At 40.6% G+C, this 21,146-nt stretch overlaps 1 protein-coding gene across 8 annotated transcripts in view; it reads left to right on the top strand.

Annotated features, from left to right (window-relative positions):
• The window catches only part of ESR1 (estrogen receptor 1), a 199,501-nt gene that overhangs the window by 156,684 nt on the left and 21,671 nt on the right, over nt 1-21,146 (top strand). The window lies entirely within an intron of this gene.

Genomic DNA, 21,146 nt, shown 5'->3' on the forward strand with positions numbered 1-21,146 from the left:
TGTAGTTCTGGGCGTGGAAATCTAAATCATGCAGGAATCCTCCACAAGTAGAGTAGGGCTCCCCCACTTCAGACCTTTCCCCTCAAATTCATGGAGAGGGACTGGAAAAGGAACAGGGGACGAGGGTGTGGAGTGGTTAGGCAGCTCCTTCACCCTCACAGAGTGCCTTGATTGCTTCAACCTATATGAATGCCTGAAGTGTGCGAGTGTGTTTGTAACTCTGGATGCTCCTGAGGAGTGTAATGGCACTCGCCAATTTAGAATGGGAAATAAATACCTCTTCTAAAGTGGTTGTGAACTTATTGGAGACACATTGTTAATAATTTGGAAGGTCTTTTATGAATTTGATTTGAAGATAAAATATAATAGCATTCCTAGTTATCTGTTACCACAACTCTTCACTGTTATTTGTACAACTACACACTGGGTGGACAATATTTACTGCCATATGGAAGTGGGAGAGAAGGTGCAGGATATCATGAGGTTACCTAGACAGATGTAACAGTGAGGAGAGGAGGAAATAGATTGCCATTTCAGTGGAAAACAAGCATTTAAGATTTGAACCTTATCCTGCAATATGCCAGCATTCAGTGCTTCAGTTCCTGTATATTTTTCATGAAAACATTGTATCTCATTAAAAAGATACGGATCATCTTACAATAGGACAGAAGGCATTGTAATGAACTTTAATGAGAGACGTTAATGTTTTGCTTCTCTTAAATAAGATAATGCATTTGTTTGGGTGACAAAATATGCAAATTATTTGTAGAGCTTTCTGGAGAAATAAGGATTTTCTCTCTCTGAATGTTTCACCAAAAAGCTAATTATCTGGAAGTCTTTATTTAAAAACAACAGCAGCTATGAAATATCCTCAAACACAGCAGGATGGAAAGTCTTACACTATGTAGATTTAAGTGTTTGTTTCCTTGAAAGTAAGTCATGCTGTGTCCAGTTGGATATGCTTCCAGTTAATTTCAGATAGAATTGCATCTTTCATTTTAGCTTTCTGTTGGCTCAATTTTATAAGGCACACACAACAGCTCATTAGATTGGGCAGTAGATTCATAAAGACTGACTATTGGGAAGAGATGCTCTGCTGCTGTTTTGCTTCCCCCCCTGACACTCCTGTGCCATGAAAGAAACATTTTAATGAGGCATTGGCTTAAGTAAGGATGAGGAAGGCCTTTTTCCATTCCTCCCAAGCATCCACTTGTTTAATGTCCTATAGACATTTCTGCACTATAGGAATCAAAGGCTATGGATCCTCAGGACATATACTTACAGAGTATAGCCTTAATGCTATTTAATGCCCATGTGTACATACATTATGTACCATTGCACCAGGTCTCCTTTGCTATTCTGCATATTAGTTGCAATCACATTAAAACAGCTTCCTACCATATCTCAGCCATATAATTGAGTTTCCTATTTGAAGACACCATAAAAGATGCATTTAGGTTAGCACATTCCCAAACCTGGGTCTGTTAGAGCTCAGCCTAACACTCAGTTTGACAGGCTACCATCAGTTACTGTGGCATATGTCCTTCAGGGAACTGCAGCACAACACTGGCCAGCAGTGAGGGGCCCTTCCCATAGAAATATGACACCTTTGAGGGACAACTCATTGCTCAGTGGATGAACACATGCAGCATTTCTACTACCCAATTCCAGGCCTTGTATTCAAAATGCCTGCCTCCTGCCTCTAGTCTGCTTCCTTCTCTAGCTTGAACCTGCTCTAGCTTGCTGTAGCCCCAAGTTACTCCACTCCCATCCCCACTTCCTGCAGTCTCCCTGCTGCATGGAACTCGCTCCTGGAATGGATTTTTAACCCCTGATTGCTTGCTTACTAATTATCTTTCTCAGATCTCTACATTACCCTGGTACCAAGGGTATCTTTTACTGGAAGCTCTATTGCTTCACTGAAGAGTCACTGTCAACCAATTTCCTTGTATTGCCAGTCTGTTCCCTTCTTTACTCTGGTTACTTTGTGTGACGGTGCTGCACCACAGTTGATAAAGATGGTGCTCTGGGTATGGTGCAGGCCCATTCTACTGCACCAGAGCTACATTGCAGGATGGCACTGTACATCACAGAGTTTGACACTTGGATGTTGCAGCAAAACCTAATTTCCATAAGACTTACTGACTGGCACAGAGAACTATGCTGCTCTTTGTTTAGATGTAGATTTACAAAAAAAGGTGATCTTATGGCCTCTCATGAGAACATTTCATTGATTTTTTTAAAAAAATATCTGTTACCTGGTGGATTAATTTTCTCTCTTAACCATTTACATTCTCTAAATTCCAGGTCACTTTTTGCATTTTATTTTATTTTAGAACATTCTATTACTCATTTTCTCAGAAATCATCCCTTTGCCTCTACATTCCAGCCACAGAGTAAACCACTTGTTTATTTTGCTTCTTTCTGGATCTGTCCATAAATGAACTTGAAAGCCTCATCCCATCTCCTTTCCATTTGGAGTTTGTACTCTGCATGCAGCTGAACTCAGGTTAAGCACAGGAATTAGAAGAAGGGTTTTTTCTCTCTCAAACTCCTGACACTGAACCCAGCCAGATTGCCCTGAAAGGCTCAACACCTACAATAGCTAAGGCCAAACTAGGTGCTTGGCTGTATGTGCATATCTTTAATATTTTAATTCACTTATTATCAATTGCTTTTTCAGGTAAATTACATGTTGAGAAAAGTAGAAAACAAGTTAGGCTGCAATTCTAGCACCTTTACTGGGAAGTGAGCCCCATTGAATTCAAAAAGACTTATTTTTGAGTTCATATGGCTAGAATTCCAAATTATGTTTTGTGGGTTGCATCCAACTAAGTTATACTCAGAGGGGATCGATCCATTAAAGTGATGTCCATTCATTTCAATGGGTCTACTCTGAGAATGAATAATGTTGAATATAACCCTTTGTGGACATCGGGGGGGGGGGCAGATGCTTATCTCTCCCCCCCCATCCCCACCAGCAAACTTTGACAAGTAGGAGGGACAACCCTTCTGCAAAGTCCCTTTCGGCCAAGATCCACTTTTACCGGCATGACATCTGATGTCATATATGACTTCAAGTGTGGGGCAGGTGGGCATGGCTTGCCAGAAACACCCTCATAGGCCAAATTGGGAGGCCTGATAGAGTGGACTAGGCCCTCAGGCTAGAGGTTCTCCACCCCTGGCATGCATTACTTAGAATATGTTGACAGTGCCTATCATTTCAGTATGTATGTCCTTATGTTATATATGTTTAATAGTTTTATTACTTTTGCATTTGAGGCAAAAATATTAGTTAACAGTATAGTCGTACCTTGGTTTTTGAACAGCTTAGTTTCTGAACATTTTGGCTCCCAAACGCCACAAACCCAGAAGTGACTGTTCTCATTTGCAAACTATTTTTGGAAGCCGAACGTCTGGGGGTTCCAATTGGCTGCAAGAGCTGTGCTTTGGTTTTCGAATGTTTTGGAAGTTGAACGGACTTCCAGAATAGATTCTGTTCAACTTCCAAGGTATGACTGTACTGGTATTAACTGTGACAAATGTGAAGGGGTAGTTCAGGCATAGGCAAACTCGGCCCTCCAGATGTTTTGGTACTACAACTCCCATGATCCCTAGCTAACAGGACCAGTGGTCAGGGATGATGGGAATTGTAGTCCCAAAACATCTGGAGGGCCGAGTTTGCCTACAATAGATAGATAGATAGATATAGATATAGATATAGATATAGATATATTATCCAACCAAAGGAACTATTTCATGCACATAATTCAATGATCATTTAGCCTGCCATAATTTCTTTGAGAAATTTGGCTGCTTGAGATTTGGCAGGCACATGTACTTTCAGTGTATCTCATTATTTGACAAAGAAGCAGTTCTCAGTTGGAAGAGCTCAAACTTGTTAGGTGAGTGATGTGTTTTCTGGGAACATGCTGCTCATTAACTAGTTATGATTCTCCAGAAAGCCAAGTGGATACAAATGGTCAGCTGCATTCCAACTTCAAAATCTCCCTATAATATATTCCTTTGCGCTTTCAGATTGTGACACTCCCACACAGCAGTTAAAAGTATTCATGCTATTGCAGTTGTTAAGGGAAATTGCTATAATTTATTTTGCTGCCCCCCTTTCTCCTTTCCTTGATGTCTTGCACATAGCCCTGGAGGGAGAGCAGGACTCTGTTTAGCTTTATGATAAGTTTTTCCCAGGCACATCATCCAAATAATGGGTGGGAGATTTGATATTTTAATAAAGATTGCAATGAGATTCTCTTGAAAAAATAATTTTCTGCAGATGAAAGAATATATAAATCTTATCCTTACATGTAAGTGCTTTAGAGGCTTAAATTCACTTAAGTGGATTCTGCTTTCAGTGCTACAGGCAAGACAACAAAATTAGTTCTAGAATGTAGAAATGGAAGGAAGTGCATCTATGTCTGTGAGTACATTCACCTGCCCATTTCCCCCACCATGAACAAGCTGTTGGAATTTTTCAAACTTGAGCTATATGGATATGGAGACATCAAAATGGGTGCAGGTGCCTCTGCCAAAGACCAATTCTATTTTCTAATGACTTAAAAGAATCACCAGATCATGAACTCTGAAGATATAGTTCATTTATTTGGTACAGCACAGTATGTTCTCAGCAGCTTCTATTTGTAGATGAAGCACTGCAAGATTCAAGTTCATTTTAGATTTAGCAGATTCTGTTCTCCTTAGCCTTTTCTTGAAGGAATCCATTTCTGTGTTTGTTTAATATGTTGGCATGCCTGATATGATTGCTGATCATTTCAAAGATAAGAACATTCCTTATTTTAAAAAGAGAGAAACTCATTGAAATGTTGTCTTCAGTTTGGTTTCCCCATTATTTCAGGCTCGGTTTAAATTTCACATTAAAGCTTAGTTAAAAAGAAACTATGGTTTCATGTGAACAAGTACTGTAGTGTGCTCATGTACACTGCTCATCAATCTCTACTTTAATCCTCCCCTGCTCCTACTGTTGCCTCACCAGGGAGGAAATAAACCTGAGGCTGACTTCATATCACATGTGAACCAGTGCTTGTTTTGCTTCAGGCAAAACTTGAGCAGAAGCCGAGCTTTGTTTCTGGCTTACTGCTTATAGTTTGTTTGAGGAAACAAACCACAATATGTTCCTAGCGTGGCAACATCTGTTCATTCTTGTTAAACCTTTGTTCATTTTACACTATGTGTTAACATGCTGGATGAACCAGCGCTTACTCAAACCAATGTCACTGGCTTAAACTAGGAATCAAAAATTTTAATTCCTAATATGAGCAAATGTTACTGATTTTCTACTTTCCTTTTCTTAATACACATGTATTTTAAAGTGAAGTATGGCCTCCTGTTAGTTTGAAAGTAGGATTTCTCCATCTCTCAGAGCCTTAACCATAATACAGGAATGAGAGCATAAACTGTCAGGAGCCCCATTCGGACATGGAGCATCACATTCATGTGTGTGTGTGTGTGTATTACTATGTCCATTTAGTTAGTAGTGAGGACTGGGATTGACTACTTCTAGTATAAATACAGCAACCAGATACTTGGCCCTTGCCTGGGAAACAGTGTGCTTCCATGCATGCAGGCTGAAGTAGATAGGATAGCAGCAGATCTTGTGTGCAGCATCAACTCCAACACCAAATCCCAGTAAAGCAGTAAAAGGGAGGGTACCACATGAGTATGAGGAAATGAATTAAATCCCCCTCCTACCATGTTTCCCTTCAAAACCACTTATTAAATCTGTTTTGCTCTTAGTGGGGTACCATGTTTAGAATACTATCTATTTTATGAAGCCGTAGTTTAAAAACAGCAGGGCTAAAAGAAGCCCTCACTGGATCCTACCACCTTGGGATATTTTCAGCCAGGTTCCATTATTCCATTTTTGGGTCAATTGTGTAATATGCACCCCTGATAACACGTGCAACAGTACACAGAAATGCAGACATGTCACCAAAACAGGTGAAGTTTTTAAGATGTTGGGACAGAAGTCACAGTTTGTCACAGGGGCATTGCTTTGTACACCAAGTATGAGGGGAGGGGAGCAATCAAACATGCACCTGGGTTAAAAATAAAGATTGGCATTAATTGCAAAATAAAGTAGTGAACCTGGTGCCCAGCAGTGTTCTAGTGCCTGTGAAGGCTACCTGTGGCACCCCAAGCAAGTGCCCCAAGACTCTGAACTGTGTGTGTGTGTGTGTGTGTGTGTGTGTGTATCTAGCCCTCCTAGAGAGAAATGTATGGAAAAAGTGTAGGTACCTTCATAGTGGTTTCTGTGATGTTCAGTGTTAGAAATTTGCCAGGTGCCAGGTGTATTTGGCTACTGGCATGCATTCAGTTGTGACCACTTTGTTGTTTTTAGCAGCAATAACATCTGAGGGTGGGGGAGTGCTCTCCATAATGAGGACCAGCAAGATATATCTGACTTCCCACAGTAAGCATAAGATTGTTAGGGGTGGTTGTCTCTCTCCTTTTATGTTATGTCATACTCCTTGTGGTAGCCATTTTGTCTTATGCCATGCCCTTCCATGGCAGCTGTTTTGTGACTGGTGCCCCCAGCACTCCCAAAATTTGAAGTGTGCCTACTGCTGGGTTAGTAAGTTTCACAGAGACCACCTGGCCTGGCCCAATGACTTAATCACTTAATTTAGTGGTGGAGGAGAAGAAGATAGATGGAGGTGGGGAAATTTGTTCTTGCCATATAAAGAGAGGAGAGGGTGGCAGGCTGTAGTGTAAGCTTAAGCACAATAGGGAAGCTAGAAATGTACATGCAATGAGTTTGGGCCACTTATGGGTGAGTGTACTTTCAGACAGACTTTCAGACAGAATATGCAAAGGTCTTTGGTGGGAAGAAAGATATGGGGTGAGGGCTGTCATGCATGGCGCTGCTGCCCTCACACATTCAAACTGAACACCTGAATAGCACTTAAGGTGCTAAGTATTGCATTCATTACTATTTTGCCATGGGCAAAATAGCTATTTTCATTGCTTCAAAGAAGCAATGAAAGAAAATAGGTCATTCATGAATCATGCTTCTTTTTCATCTTCTGATGTATTGTGCAGGGAGGTACTAACAGATCTCTCCTGTGGCTTGGTATCTGAACTCCAGAAGCCATCTGGAATCTCACTTTTCACATTACATCAGAAACAGAAAAAGAAGTTACTGTCAGGCTTCTTCTATCAGGATGTTCCAGTTTAGTCTTAAGACTATAACATAATTTTTACCCCTCTAATATAGTAGCTATGCCCAGAAAGCCTTATCTGGGTTAATCGACACTTCAGCCTTTAAGTGTTGTCAATATTCAAGGAGGATCAAGCCCAGTTACAGGCTTCGCCCACCTCAATCCCATGAGCTACATCTGCTGCATCTCACTTCCTCTTCAGAGCCAAAAAATTTACCTCAGGACAGGTGGTGGTGGAAGCCAGGGGTGGCAAAAGCAGCTGCTCCCAGGGGCCTAGGAGAAGTGCACCCCCCCCATCAGGAACTGGTGGTAGGACAAGTCTCAGAATTGCTGGTGGGGAAATATTTCTGCACAAGCTTTTGCCTTTAAGAAAGTCCATAGGGACCTGAAAACACCCACACCTGCTTCGTCTCCTCTCACCAAATGTAAGTTTCTGACATTTAGGCAAAGAAAAGTAAGAAAGAGGACAGATTCAAGTGTTTGTGAGCAGTCAATCAAAAGTTTGCAAATATTTTCAGAACTTTCTGAATGTACAACCCCTTTCAGGCAGAGTCATAGGATGCTCCTGCATCCCTATATGCATTCCTTTATCTATCTGGCTGTATCTTGAATCATCACCTTCGTGGCAAATCATCACTGAGTGGGACGATGTCGTTGATTATTAGAGCTGTGTGCAAATTGACTCTCAAAATTGTGAGGATATAAAAAATTGAGGGGCTAACTTCACCAAATTTCTCTAGGAAGAGGAGGAATTCTCCCAACCATTTCTGGAGCTGGAGTTCACCATTAGTAGTGGCAGCTGCACAATACGTCTCCTTTTTTCTTCCCCCCTAATTTGTTGCTGTTGTGGTTGCCACTTGTAGCAGCAGCAGCAGCAGCAGCAGCAGCAGCAGCAGCAACTGTTTTTGCAGTCCAGCACCACCTACCATGAAAAAACGATAGAGAAATTTCTGCAAATAGTCTTCATTTTCTAGTGAGCGAGGAAAATAAGCATCTCAGGAAATTTCCTGATAATATTTTGCTCAGCTCTATTGATTAGCCAAACTGCAGGAGGCAGTGAAAGATAGGTGTGCCTGGCATGCTCTGGTCCATGGGGTCACGAAGAGTCGGAAATGACTGAACGACTGAACAACAATTGATTAGCCAACTTCACTCAATGTTAAACATAATGCACACAATTAAGTACTTGCATAACTGCTGAGGAAGGGAGCCCCGATTGCCTGCAGCAAAGGTCAGCTCCACTTTATGAAGTAAATTCACACAGGTCTTACATCAGTTGTTCCTCCAGCAATTTATATAAAGTATGGAGTCATGGACAACATATCTGCAAGCTCCCAGAAGTATGCAGAAGATGTTTAAAGAAGTGGGCATATTTCCCTTGTTTATGTATTTTCTAAAGGAAGCACTGCTATTTTGTCAGCAGTCCTGTATGCTAAGTGGGGGGAACTCTTGTCTACAATTCCCACCATCCTGCTCCACTGGCCATACTCACTAGGGCTGATGGGAGTCGAGGTTCAACAACATCTAGAGGTCCAAGGCTTCCCCACTCCTGCATGCAGTGTGAAGCATGGGGCAGTCTTAATTGCACCATGACTGAATTCCTAAACCCATGGCTCTCCATGAATAGAGGTTTACAACATCTAAAGAAGACTTAGGTCTATCTGATATTGCGTTGTTGTTGGGGTTTGTGTGTGTGTGTGTGTGTGTGTGTGTGTATATATATATATATATATATATAGCCACTGCTAAGTTTACAGATGTGTTCCCTTTACTGACAGGACATTTGGTGAACGTTCTGGGAAAAGAGGCTTCTCTTTTTGCTCTGTGTGTCTTGTTTCAGCTTCCAAAATATCACAGTACTCCCTTGAGAGCCAACGCAGCCAGTTCTCATGAAGTAGCAGGCAGCCATTCTTTAGCTGTCTCCTGCCAGTGAGGGAGTTCAGTAGCTGCTGTTTTTTATGGTTGGTATACACACTCGATAAGATAATGGTAATGGGATGGAAGACTCAAATATTGTTTTATTACTATCTACAAAAATAAACACTTCATAGGTCTTGTAACATTTCTCTGGCAGGGAACTGCACATAGCCTTGTCTTCTAGTAATTGTATCACTTAATTATGTGATAAGACATTGTGTTCTTCAAAGAAACTCTTTAGTTAAAACTGTACACCCACTCCATAAAGACAACAGAGGAGAGTGAGATCTGGAGTTCAAGCTCATTAATACAGAAAGCTGAGAGTGACGATAGGTTTAGAATATACATGTCTCTGTTGTAGTAAATACAGGGAACAAAGCAGAAAACACTATCCTATCAGGTGATGTGCTCTGAGGGCTGTCACTCTTCCAATATACAGTCATACCTCGGGTTACGGCAGCTTCAGGTTGCGCACCGCACCGAACTCGGAAGCGCTGATCTGCGACCCACGCATGCGCAGACGTGGCGCTGTGGGTTGCGAATACTGTGGCTTGTGAACGTGCCTCCTGCACGGATCACATTCACAACCCGAGCGTCCACTGTAAAGCACAAAATCTCAATAACCCCTAATGGATAGGAACCTATTGGAAATGCATGATTGTTTGCACATCAACAGTGAAAATGAGCATTGTTTCATTTCCATCTGCTTGGAAGCACTGGATATGCGGGCTGGTTCCTGTATGAGCTGATTCCCATTTATGATCATCTCTGGGATATGTGAGGCTGCTGCTGGGATCGTGACCAGGCTCAGATGGAGGCACCTTCTGAGCTAGCACTTGTATAGCTACTTGAATGCTACCTCAAATGTAAACTGGGACAGCTGCCACAGGACCTACATAAGCTGACTAGAAAACATAATACATATACCAGGAAGCCTTGGAGCTGGCTGGTATTGCCTCTAGTGCATGCTGGATCCTGGTATGTGATGGAATTAGCATCACAATGTTCTTGAGTCTGTCTAAAAGCAGATAAATTTTCTGACAAATATCAGAAAAGGCTTTGCTAAATAGGAACTTGTTGGAGATACACAGTTGTATATTTCAACAATGTGAAAGACAATACTGACATAATCATTTGTGTTACTTAATACTAGACAATAAACATTGGATTTGTAGCTCAAAATGATTGCCTTGATATCAGTTCCAACCCTTTTGCTCACTCACTAAAAACTAATATCCAACAACTCATTTATTGTCTACTTCTGCTGGTTGGCAGCATCCTGTTATGCTCTCAAAGCATTCTGGGAAGTATCAGTATCAAAACCTTTATTGGCATCACTTACAAACATTCAAAATAAATAGGCCAGTACGATCTCATCGCCATAAATTCTGGGAAGTGCAAGACTAGGAAGAAGTAGTTTTTGAGAGGAAGGTGCAGTCTTCCTTGATGATATCATCTCCAGTGATGAACGTTAGTGGAAGAGAGAAGTGGGTAATCAATGTTTCTTTCCCCCTCGGCATTCAAGTTTTTCCACTCACATTTAAAATCAATATTTGCTTTCATTAGTTTCCTTCTCACACACCCCCTCTCCCTCTCTCTCTGTCTGTCTTAGTCTCTGTCTCTTGTATGAGTTAGCCTTTCTTATTGTCATTTAACTATGGCATGACTGTATGGTGTGATTTTTACTCTGTTTCAAAATAAGTCCTACTTTTGTTGCAAAACAAGTAAGTATTGAATGTACCCAACTAAAATAAACTCAGAGTTAAACCCGCTGAAGGGCAGGGTCATGTCCAGAAGAGCAGAGTCACAATCGGTAAAGCAAAGTGAAGTCCAATAGAACCAACTGGCATCAGGAGGATTCTGCAAACATGCCTTTTCATGGTTTTTGCTTCTTCCCACACCTGCCTGCCACTCCTTCCTATAACCCCCCCCCCCAAAAAAAAACCCAGGCCTGGCTTGCTCTGGGCTGTTCAACTCAACCAGTGGCAATCCAGGGTTATCTTGGGCTAGCTCAATCCAACCTCATTCATGCCCAGATTCCCCCAAATCAGTTTGGCCAAATCCAGTGCACAGGCATAATTTAAAATTGTAAACCACTAGGCTTCGCCAAAAGTCATTGTGTAAATGTAATCGGTTAATCAACTGATAATTGGTTTATAGTTATAAATTCAACTTTCTGATTAAAATCATGTTAGAGGAAGACCTGTCTGAGCACAAGGGGTCCATAAGTGATTACTTTTCTGCTAGATGGTGCCAGCATTATTTTGTCATTATAGCAGTTGTAGGTTTGGGGAGTATGCAACAACAGCAAAAACCTGTCAGTTTTTACCACTAGGAGGATAATAGTGGATCCTGAGTGTACAGGAAATTATAAATTAGCCATCATTGCTTTAAACAAAGGTGTTTTACTCTGTTTTTATATTCTGCTGGAAGCCATCCAATTTGGGCAGGGTATTATTATTATTATTATTAATCATATTACGGTTCTGAACACTGGTATATGTGCCTTAACACATGGGGATAAATGGTTGTAATTCAGGAGTTTCTCTTTGCCCCCACTGTGTAACATAATTTGACTCTTCATCTGACATGGGTCTTTCATCTCTCAATAGGGGCAGTTATTTACTACAAGTATGAAGAAGAAAAATAATAAATCAAGTTGTACAACTAAAAATTGTCCAAAGCAACTGGAGAATAGAATATTTTTATTCAGTTTATTTCCCCGTAGAAAGTTATGTTGCTTTTGTTCCTTGACTTCAAATGAACTGATTGAATAACCAACCATTTAATCATTTTAAGTCATTCCATAACTCAAACAGAGCATGTGTGTGTGTATCATGTATCCCCTACAGATGGAATATTGCAAGTGCTAGCTGAAGGCACAAGTTTGACCAGTTTAGATAAAACATTAGACATGTCCTTTAAAGTAAAAGGCATAATGCAATGTTGACATTTTTATGGCCATCTCTATAATTATAATTGTAAATATTAACTGCAATTTCCCTTTAAAAGGTTTTTTCTGACTTGTATATAGTAAAGCCCATAACAGCAAATATAAAACAACCTTTTAAAATAATTTACACCAGATGCTAGTTTCTCTGATCACATCTCTCCTAATGCATGCTACAAGCTAATTGGGCTTAAAGGAGTAAATTTACAAATTATGGTTCAGTTTTAGGTGGGATGCAACATCTATGCAGAAAGGACCATTTTGAAGCAATTGGCTAAAGGGGAATATAGTCCTTTACATCCATTTACTATACAAGATAAGGACTATGCCTCAAAAGGCAATTTATAGTATTTAATGTCTGGTCTATTTTTACAGAAAGAGGAACTGCCTTTTTTGTTTTGTTTCATTTTATTTCTGAAAAATGCATACAGTTGATCCTGTTTGTCAAGGGAAGTTTTGCCATCTTTAATCAAGATCTGGTTGGAAATATTGAACAAATCTCTGCAGATCTGTGCAATGCAATGCAAAGCACAATCCAGCCCAAGTTAAGCACTTTTTAAGCCCCATTGGTTTTAGTGGGAGATTTTAATACATGCTTACATCTCCACTATTGAAATTAACGAAATTAAAAAAAAATGAAATTAAGTGATTTTGGCAGGATTCTAGCCATACATTTTTCCATCTTGCTTATGTTGTGCTTTATGTTTTAGGGCACCAACCTCATACTTCAGCCTATTCACTCAAAGTGGAAAAAGGTCTTTGGAACTCTTCGTAATCACTCTTTATTTTAATGACCCTGAACATTTCAGCAAACTTGGCCACCTCACTGCTCACTCCTAACTCTACAAGGTTCATGAACAAGTTAAAAACCACAGGCTCCAATACCAATCTTTGTGAGACTCCACTTTCTACATCATTTGGAGAACTTTCCACTTATTCCTACTCTCTGCTTCCTGCTACTTAACCAACTCCTGATCCACAAGAAGACTTCTCTTATTCCATGACTACTCCTATTATTCCATGACTGTCAAGCTTAATGAAGTTACCGGTAGTTTAGCAACATAAGAATGGCCTGCTGGATCTGACCAATGGCCCATCTATCCAGCATCCTATTCTCCCAGTGGCCAACTAGATGCCAGAACGTGAGAACAAGAGCACTTTCCCCTCTTGTGGTTTCTAGCAGCTGGAAGTCAGAAGCATTGCTGCTTCCAAATTTGGGCATAATGACTTATCCTCTTTTGTTGTTGTTGTTGTTCAGTCGTTCAGTCGTGTCCGACTCTTCGTGACCCCATGGACCAGAGCACACCAGGCACGCCTATCCTTCACTGCCTCTCGCAGTTTGGCCAAACTCATGTTAGTAGCTTCGAGAACACCGTCCAACCATCTCATCCTCTGTCGTCCCCTTCTCCGTGTGCCCTCCATCTTTCCCAACATCAGGGTCTTTTCTAGGGAGTCTTCTCTTCTCATGAGGTGGCCAAAGTACTGGAGCCTCAACTTCAGGATCTGTCCTTCTAGTGAGCACTCAGGGCTGATTTCTTTGAGAATGGATAGGTTTGATCTTCTTGCAGTCCATGGGACTCTCAAGAGTCTCCTCCAGCACCATAATTCAAATATCCTCTTTTAAAGCCATTCAAATTGGTGGCCATCACGCCCTCTGGGAGACGGGGCAAGTTCCACAGTTTGACTGTGTGCTCAATGAAGAAGTACTTTTATTTTATCTTTTCTAAATTTTCCATCATTTAGCTTCACTGGATGTCCACAAGCAAGCTGCTAATAAGCTGTGAGCATACATGCTGCTTCCCCTCCATCTCCACTGACTCCTCCAGTAGGGAGAATCACAACCAGGACCTTCATCAATATTTTGAATGATGGTTTAGCAAGCTGGAAAGGGCTGCCTGATACAGGCCAATGGGGATTAATCAAGTTCATATGCATAAGGTTGATAGCACAGAGGTGCATTCTATTCTTATACTTCTGTTTCCGATTTGATACTAACTTTGCAACATATAGCCCATCTGAGTTAACACCCATGTTTTTCTTCTTTTCCACATTTGACAGATGAAAGCACTTGTAGTGTAGGCAGCAGATGAACACAAGCTGTGATTTGCCATATGGTAACTTACTGTGGGGCAGCCACTTGTCAATAACTTTTGCTCATAGACAAAAGGTTCCCTCCACCCACTCATTCTTCTGCTTCCCTGGATTTCTGGTAAAGAAATAAACTTTCCCTTCCTCCTTAGGCAGGTGCCACATATGACCCAAAGAGTATTTACTTTTCTTTCATGATAAAACAGCAAGTCATAAAGCTGTACGCTCTTTTTCTTCCTATAAAGGGAGAATAAAATACCATGGGGATGAAAAGCTTTCAATATGCAGATAACATCAAGCTATATTTCTCATTTTCCCTGCTTGTGCTATTCACTAAATAACATACACATAGTAAAACTGTCAACAGCACTTTTATCTCTTAAACAACCAACAGCTGGCTTAAACTTCATGCATGCAAAAACTAAAGTGATGTTGCTCAGATGGAGGAAGGTTTAGCCAAGAAACCCTTTTGCCTCCTTATCCCATCCTTTACTGCTGTTTTTTTTTAAGGTTTCTCTAAGTCTCCATGAGAGGGTTGGGGCCTAGCCAGTTTTTCATTCCCCCATGGAAAATCATTTGGAGACTACATTCCAGTGGTGGCAGGTTGAGAGGTAAAAAGTGGGTAGAGCAATGGATGCAACTCCATTGATTTACAAGGAGCAATATGCAATATTAATAGATACATACATATCCTTTATTCGACTGATAGGCAGAAGAAACATTTCTCAATACAAAATTATACAACTAAAAAAAATCAAAAGAATGCACAAATAAAATAGGACAGCACTAGTAAACCTTATACAGATAAGCCACATCAAGGCATTCGATTTTACGCTTCTGACACTTGAGCACCAGGAAGAGGAATTTAGCCAAAGATAAGGCTGTTTTCCCAGTGGGCTTATCCAGCAGATATGCAACCTGCCTTTCTCTTGATCAAAAACTAAACTGGGATAGATATGGGGCTATGAGATATTGCCTTAAATCATTATAAAAGGGACAACTCAGTAGAATGTGTTCTGTTGATTCTACCTCTCCTAAAGCACAATGGCACATTCTCTGACCATATGCAACTCCTCTAAATCTTCCCCTCAAAACCGCCGAGTCAAGAACGTTCAACCTGGCCGCAGTGAGAAGTCTGTGGTATTCCACATAGTGGAGATCCGCAATGTAATGAGCTGGTGCCGCCCGATACACTTGCTCACCCAGAAACATCCCAGGTTTCACACGGGCTATGCCCTCATGTCTGGCGATATCCCCCAATCTCTGAGCAATCACCCCTTTAGCATGGCTATATGTCATGGACTCTATATAAAGGGAGGACAGTCCGCACTTCTGCACTTCCTCTAACACCTCCCCTCCCCATGATGATTTGAAATTATCCCTCAGTATCAGGGGGGCCAAACCCACCGGTCTGAAGCATAGCTTAAGCCATAGCCATAATTTCACTTTCAGTGCCACATACCTAAAGACTTGACAGCTGGTCTCTAATCTCATGACCGCCCCCACAACGGAAGGGAGGATCCTGAGGATGGCCCTGAGGAATTGCGATTGGATAGATTCCAATTTTACAAAGTCCCTGCGTGAACCCAAGACAATGCCCACCAGTAGTAGTCGGAGAACTATCATTTGGAAGAGTCTCAGGGCAACTTCCACTTTTTGTGCCTGCTTCTTGGCATATAGGGATGCTGCTTTAGATGCATTTGTGGCTATATATTCTCTGTGTGCCAAGAAGGACCCATTTGATTGTACTACCTGGCCCAGGTATTTGAAGCAACTAACCTGTTCTAAAGGAATACCATTAATCGACCACAAATGGAGTTTCGGTTGAGCAGCAAAGACCATTATTTTGGTATTGTCATAATTAAGTTGGAGCTCATGTTGGATCTCGTATTCGTGGAGTGCTCGAAGCATCCTCCTCAGCCCAATGGGGGAACTAGCTAAAAGGGCGGCATCGTCCGCATACAGGAGAGCATTCAAAGCTCGACCTGCTAATTTTGGCAGATGGAAAGCAGCATTGGCCATAAGAGCCACTAGCGAGTTAATATAGAAATTGAACAGGACAGGGGCAAGTAAACAGCCCTGTCTTACCCCCCCCCCTCCTAGTGATGGCAACCGGATTGGAAACTAGCCCATTGTTATCTAACCTAATTCTCAAGAAGGTATTTGTATGCAAGTTGATAATCAAGACGGCGGTTGATAGATGTCGCTGCCAGTTTTTTCCATAGCTGGTTCCTGGGAGTTTGGTCAAAGGCTTGCTTAAAGTCGATAAAGGTGACATGGAGAGCTTTTGGGCCTTTGTATCATGGCCAAAATCAGTAGTAGAGGCAAAGCATATTTTGTGAAAAGAAAGTCTTACGAAGCAATACACAGGTAGACATTGGCTATAATGCACAATAGCAGCACTTGCATTTTGACACTGAAGATTTCTGCGTCATTTATGAAGTTGCTTATGAACCATTTGGACTAAAGTGAATAAACAACAGGGGAAAAGGCAGTTGTTATATAATCTGGTATTTTCCCTATATAAATGTGGTCTTGATTATGTTCCTGTTAGACTAGACTGAAGCTTGAAATGTAGCCATGATTCTGGAGTGCCAAAGCTTGGCATTTCAATATGAAATAAACACAATTTTAAAGAAAAAGTTGCTTGCTTGACTGAGCTGTCAGTGCCAGTGATCCTTTTTCAGAGACTGCAATGCTGTGCTGAGATGCAAAGTATAGTTTGTTGCAGAGGCTGCATATTCATGGCCTTTATGCCCTAAGGATACTCTAGGTCCCTTTTCTGAATTTTCAGCTTTCATTTAAAAAATGCAAATCTCTGGCCCTTTACTTCTGGAGCTATAAAAAGTGTAGAGGTAGAGCTTTATCAATTTGCTCAATGAATAAAGCAAATTCGCTCCTGGCAGACTCACAGTTAAGTTATTTTGTTAAAGTTTCTGCAGAGTAACTTATCCTACCCTCTGAGTTCCCACATAAAATTAGGAAGCATCTTTTGCCATGATTTCAAACTCTGTACTAGTGTGGAAGCAGGAACAGAACTCTGGATAGTATTATATTTAGCTTCATGTTTGCAAAGCTGTATTTAGGCATTTTCAATTTGGATCATTTCAGAAGACGACCTGCTTTGATTTTAGCCAAAAATCTAATATAGTTGTTCAGAAAGAGATCACCAAATTAGTAGTTAAAAACATCTAGCTACTCTACTGGATTTAAAGACTACCTTGTGCTGGGGGGGGGGGGCACAGGGACAGAGGTTGCATGCTCCTGCATTCCCCTAAACATTATTATGAGCTCTTCTATCCTTATAGCAAATGATAAAGCAGATAACGTCAGTGTAAAACACACTTGTCTGATTCCTGTCTGTAAATCTTTAACTTAATTTGTAGTGTTCTACAGTGGCTTTAATGCATTCAAAGAAAACGGCAGTTTATATTTAAACACTAAAAAGTTTAAAAGACAACACTCCACTCCACTCCACTGTGTCAAATGCTTTCTTGATGTCAGCGCCTTCCTTCTTTGTAATGATGCCTTTATGTCAAGAGCCACTCTGCCAGGCACTTCTCAGTGCCTCTGCATTACAATCAAAAGCAAGAACAGCTAGGCCAGAAGTTCCACAGCATCACTAATATGGGGGTGGCACTAACCTGACCATAGGCTCAACCATTCTTAAGATGCTGTAACTGCAAGAAAGGAATGGGGTGCGAGCAGTGGAATAGAAATACAGTAATGTTGGCTAATACTAATGGGCAGGGAGTTCTAAAGAGTAGGTGCAGCCACACTAAATGATCTGTTCCTGCATTTAGTTACATCTATTTCTATTAACTAGGATAGCCTTAAAGTTCTCAGATTCTGTCATGTTTGGGGAATAAGATTGATACAGTTTTTAAATAAAATAAAATACAAATTAATTTATTATACCTTAATTTGAAAGTGGAAGGAATTCCCTTCCTTTTCCAATAATTTATTGGTCTTTTTTTTTTTTTAGAGAGAGAGAGAGAGAGAGAATGGTTGTTTTACAAAAGTAAGAATGTTAGGAGTTTCTCATCAGTATTGATTTGCTCTGACTTTTTCCTAAATGAATCTAATTCTGCCTAAATATTTGGCTCTGACTTTTCTTAGATGAGGGTGTGGAATCTTTTTCAGTGTGAGGTCCATATTCCCTGCTGGGCAGTCTTCTCAAGGTGTGGTGGGTGTTGCAAAGTGGGTGTGGCCAGACACACACTTCTGCCTATCCTCCATCCTGGCAAGCAGGAGGCATTATCACAGGACACATTCCGTTGGGTCAAATCACTAGAGGGGGCAGAGCAGGTGGTGGCCTAGGGGGCATGGGGTTAGCAGAGTCCTAAGGGAGGGTGCATGGAGGTTGTATTTGGTCCCCAGGCTTGTGGTTTCCCACCCTTATTTTAGTGCAACATTTTTACTTTTGTAATTATTTCTTTGATTTGAATCTGAAAAAGTCTTATTTCCTATTTTGAGAATTCTAAGACCACCAGAGTACACAACAGAAGTTTCCATTTGCTGTTTCAAGGTTTTTGATAAACAATCTAAAAATGAAGCAGAGGACTCATGCATTCTCTTTGTCAGTACACCACATAACTCACACCAGCAAAACAAACACACCTGGGTTCCCCCCCCCCCTGCTTCCCAGCGTATTAGGGAACCTCCAACTACAGTGGTACCTCAGGTTACGTCTGCTTCAGGTTGCGTTTTTTGGGGTTACGAATCCCGCAAACCTGGAAGTGAATTTTGCCACGCGGATGCTTCTGCGCATGTCCGCACGGTCTGCACATGCACAGAAGCATTTTGCGCTGTTTGCGCATGCGCAGAAGCGCGATACCGTGCTTTGCGCATGCACAAAATGGACGCTTGGGTTACGTACTTTTTGGGGTGCGAACGGCACCTTGGAACGGATCGGGTACGTAACCTGAGGTACCACTGTACATTAATTTTGCTCTGACAACAGGTTTCTTTCTTTGCTGATGGAAGTGGAATGCACTCCATATCATATAGCCCTTCATCCAGCCTTCTGCTAGTAAGATTGCTCCATTAATTTCAATTTTTTTCTATTTTGGTAATTTATGGTTAAAATTATTATTTAATTTCTAAAATCACTGCAAAATAACTTCACTGATTATATTATTTTATTTCAAAGTTCAAGGAGAGGCAAAGTTCTCCTAGGCATTCAATTAAGTTGTTACCTTCTGCTTTTTCTTTTAAATGCACTGGTTTAATATTATTACTGCTGCTCCTGTTGTCACATTCTTTGACATGATCTTCCATAGGTTAAATTTTACTTTCAGTGCTTAATTGGGATGCCAGCAAATACTTTAACAAATATATTTATTTCTTCAAGGTTTTTTCTGTTTTTACTGATAATTTCTTTTGTTTTCTTTTTGTAAACTGCTTTGAAGTGTAACTGCAACATAAATCTTGTGAAATAAATAAATAAAACAAATGTATCTCAAACAATAAAAGAGCAAAAAGAACATATCAACATTGATATATAAGTTAAAACAATAGATTGCATAGTTTCAAGCTCCAAGCAACCAACTGTGCAATACAGAAGTTCCACCAGAAGAACACACAGTTCCCAGGTGCAAGAGAACACACAGTTCCCAGCTCTAATCAGAACACACAGTTCCTAAATCAAAGCAATCAGTTGCAGAATTTTGGGCTTAGGCAATCAATTGCAAATTTCCCAATAAGCAGTCAGATAAGAAAAAAAAGCTCTCCTTAATTGTACAAATCCACATTAAACAGGTGTAGCAAATACTTGGTTGACTTGGTTATCTTCTAATTCAGACACAGCCTAAGTTTATATCTAATTATCAAATCATTTAACAAACAAAATAGCTGTTATTATGCTAGTCAAGAGTATACCCCCTGACACAAAACCTTAGTCGTTAATTGCTGCTTTTGATGTAAATATTATTCCTCTATGATCCAAATCCTAAAAACCTTGGTAGGATTATTCTTTTAAGCAAAAGACACCACTTTTCAAAACAATTCAACCTCTGACCAGGGACCAAGAAGTAAAATAATCTGACTTCTCAATACAAATCCCATGCTAGTTATTGTTACTGAGATAATATAGTTCCTAAAATAGACTAATTACACAGCTTCACCAGACAAAAGTAACTCAAACAGCATACATAATTCCTTTTAAGAATTCAAAGACAGAGTTCTCCACATCCTTTCCTGTGAGCAATCTCCAGAGTATATTGTCAAGCTGTGGTCTCGGCCACTAAAATTCAGGATGCCAGAAATGACTTGGCAGGCAGTAGGCATTCCACCAACAGTCTCAGTTACTCTTTAGCACCCAAAGGTGGTAGGACTGACCAAGGCTGCAGTCAGGGGGGCAAATGTTCAGAGTTGGATCTATATTTTTGTGTGGAGGGAGGGGTGGTTGGAGGATTAGCCAGCTTTTCACCCATTATCTAAATTAAATTCATTCTGATGGGAAGAGTAATCTCATAAAATAAAAAGTCTGAGGTGCCTTTGTTTGTTTGTATTTATCCTGGGTGGTATGCACAAGAATTCCAGGTGAAGCAATCAATGTACTCACCCTGGCTATGGGCCAGGGGGCAAAACAGACTGGAAATACACGTTTTTGTAAAACTGTAGCCAAAAGGTTCTACATTGCAAAAGGAGTGTAAATTCATTGCAGAAATGTGAAAGGACTTAGAATTAAAATAGTCAAGGATTTCATATAATATTTTCTTTTATCATCTGTTGATGGACTATCTATGCTCCAAGTGTCAACACCCTTGCTTAAATTGAGGGAAGATTAGGAGTACCAGATAGCATAATCATGCCACGATACATGCATGGGGCCTTGGTATGGAAGGTTAGCAGTGTGTGATTTATAGTGCATGAAGATGCCAAATGCATAGCTTAAGACGGAAAGCCAACGATTTTTCACCACATAAGTAGTGGTTTTTATATTCTTAGTTTTCAAGACCACAGAAAATCTACAACTTGTCAAATTGCTATTATGC

This window comes from Lacerta agilis, chromosome 3, assembly GCF_009819535.1.
Source record: "Lacerta agilis isolate rLacAgi1 chromosome 3, rLacAgi1.pri, whole genome shotgun sequence".
Taxonomy (NCBI): Eukaryota; Metazoa; Chordata; class Lepidosauria; order Squamata; family Lacertidae; genus Lacerta; species Lacerta agilis.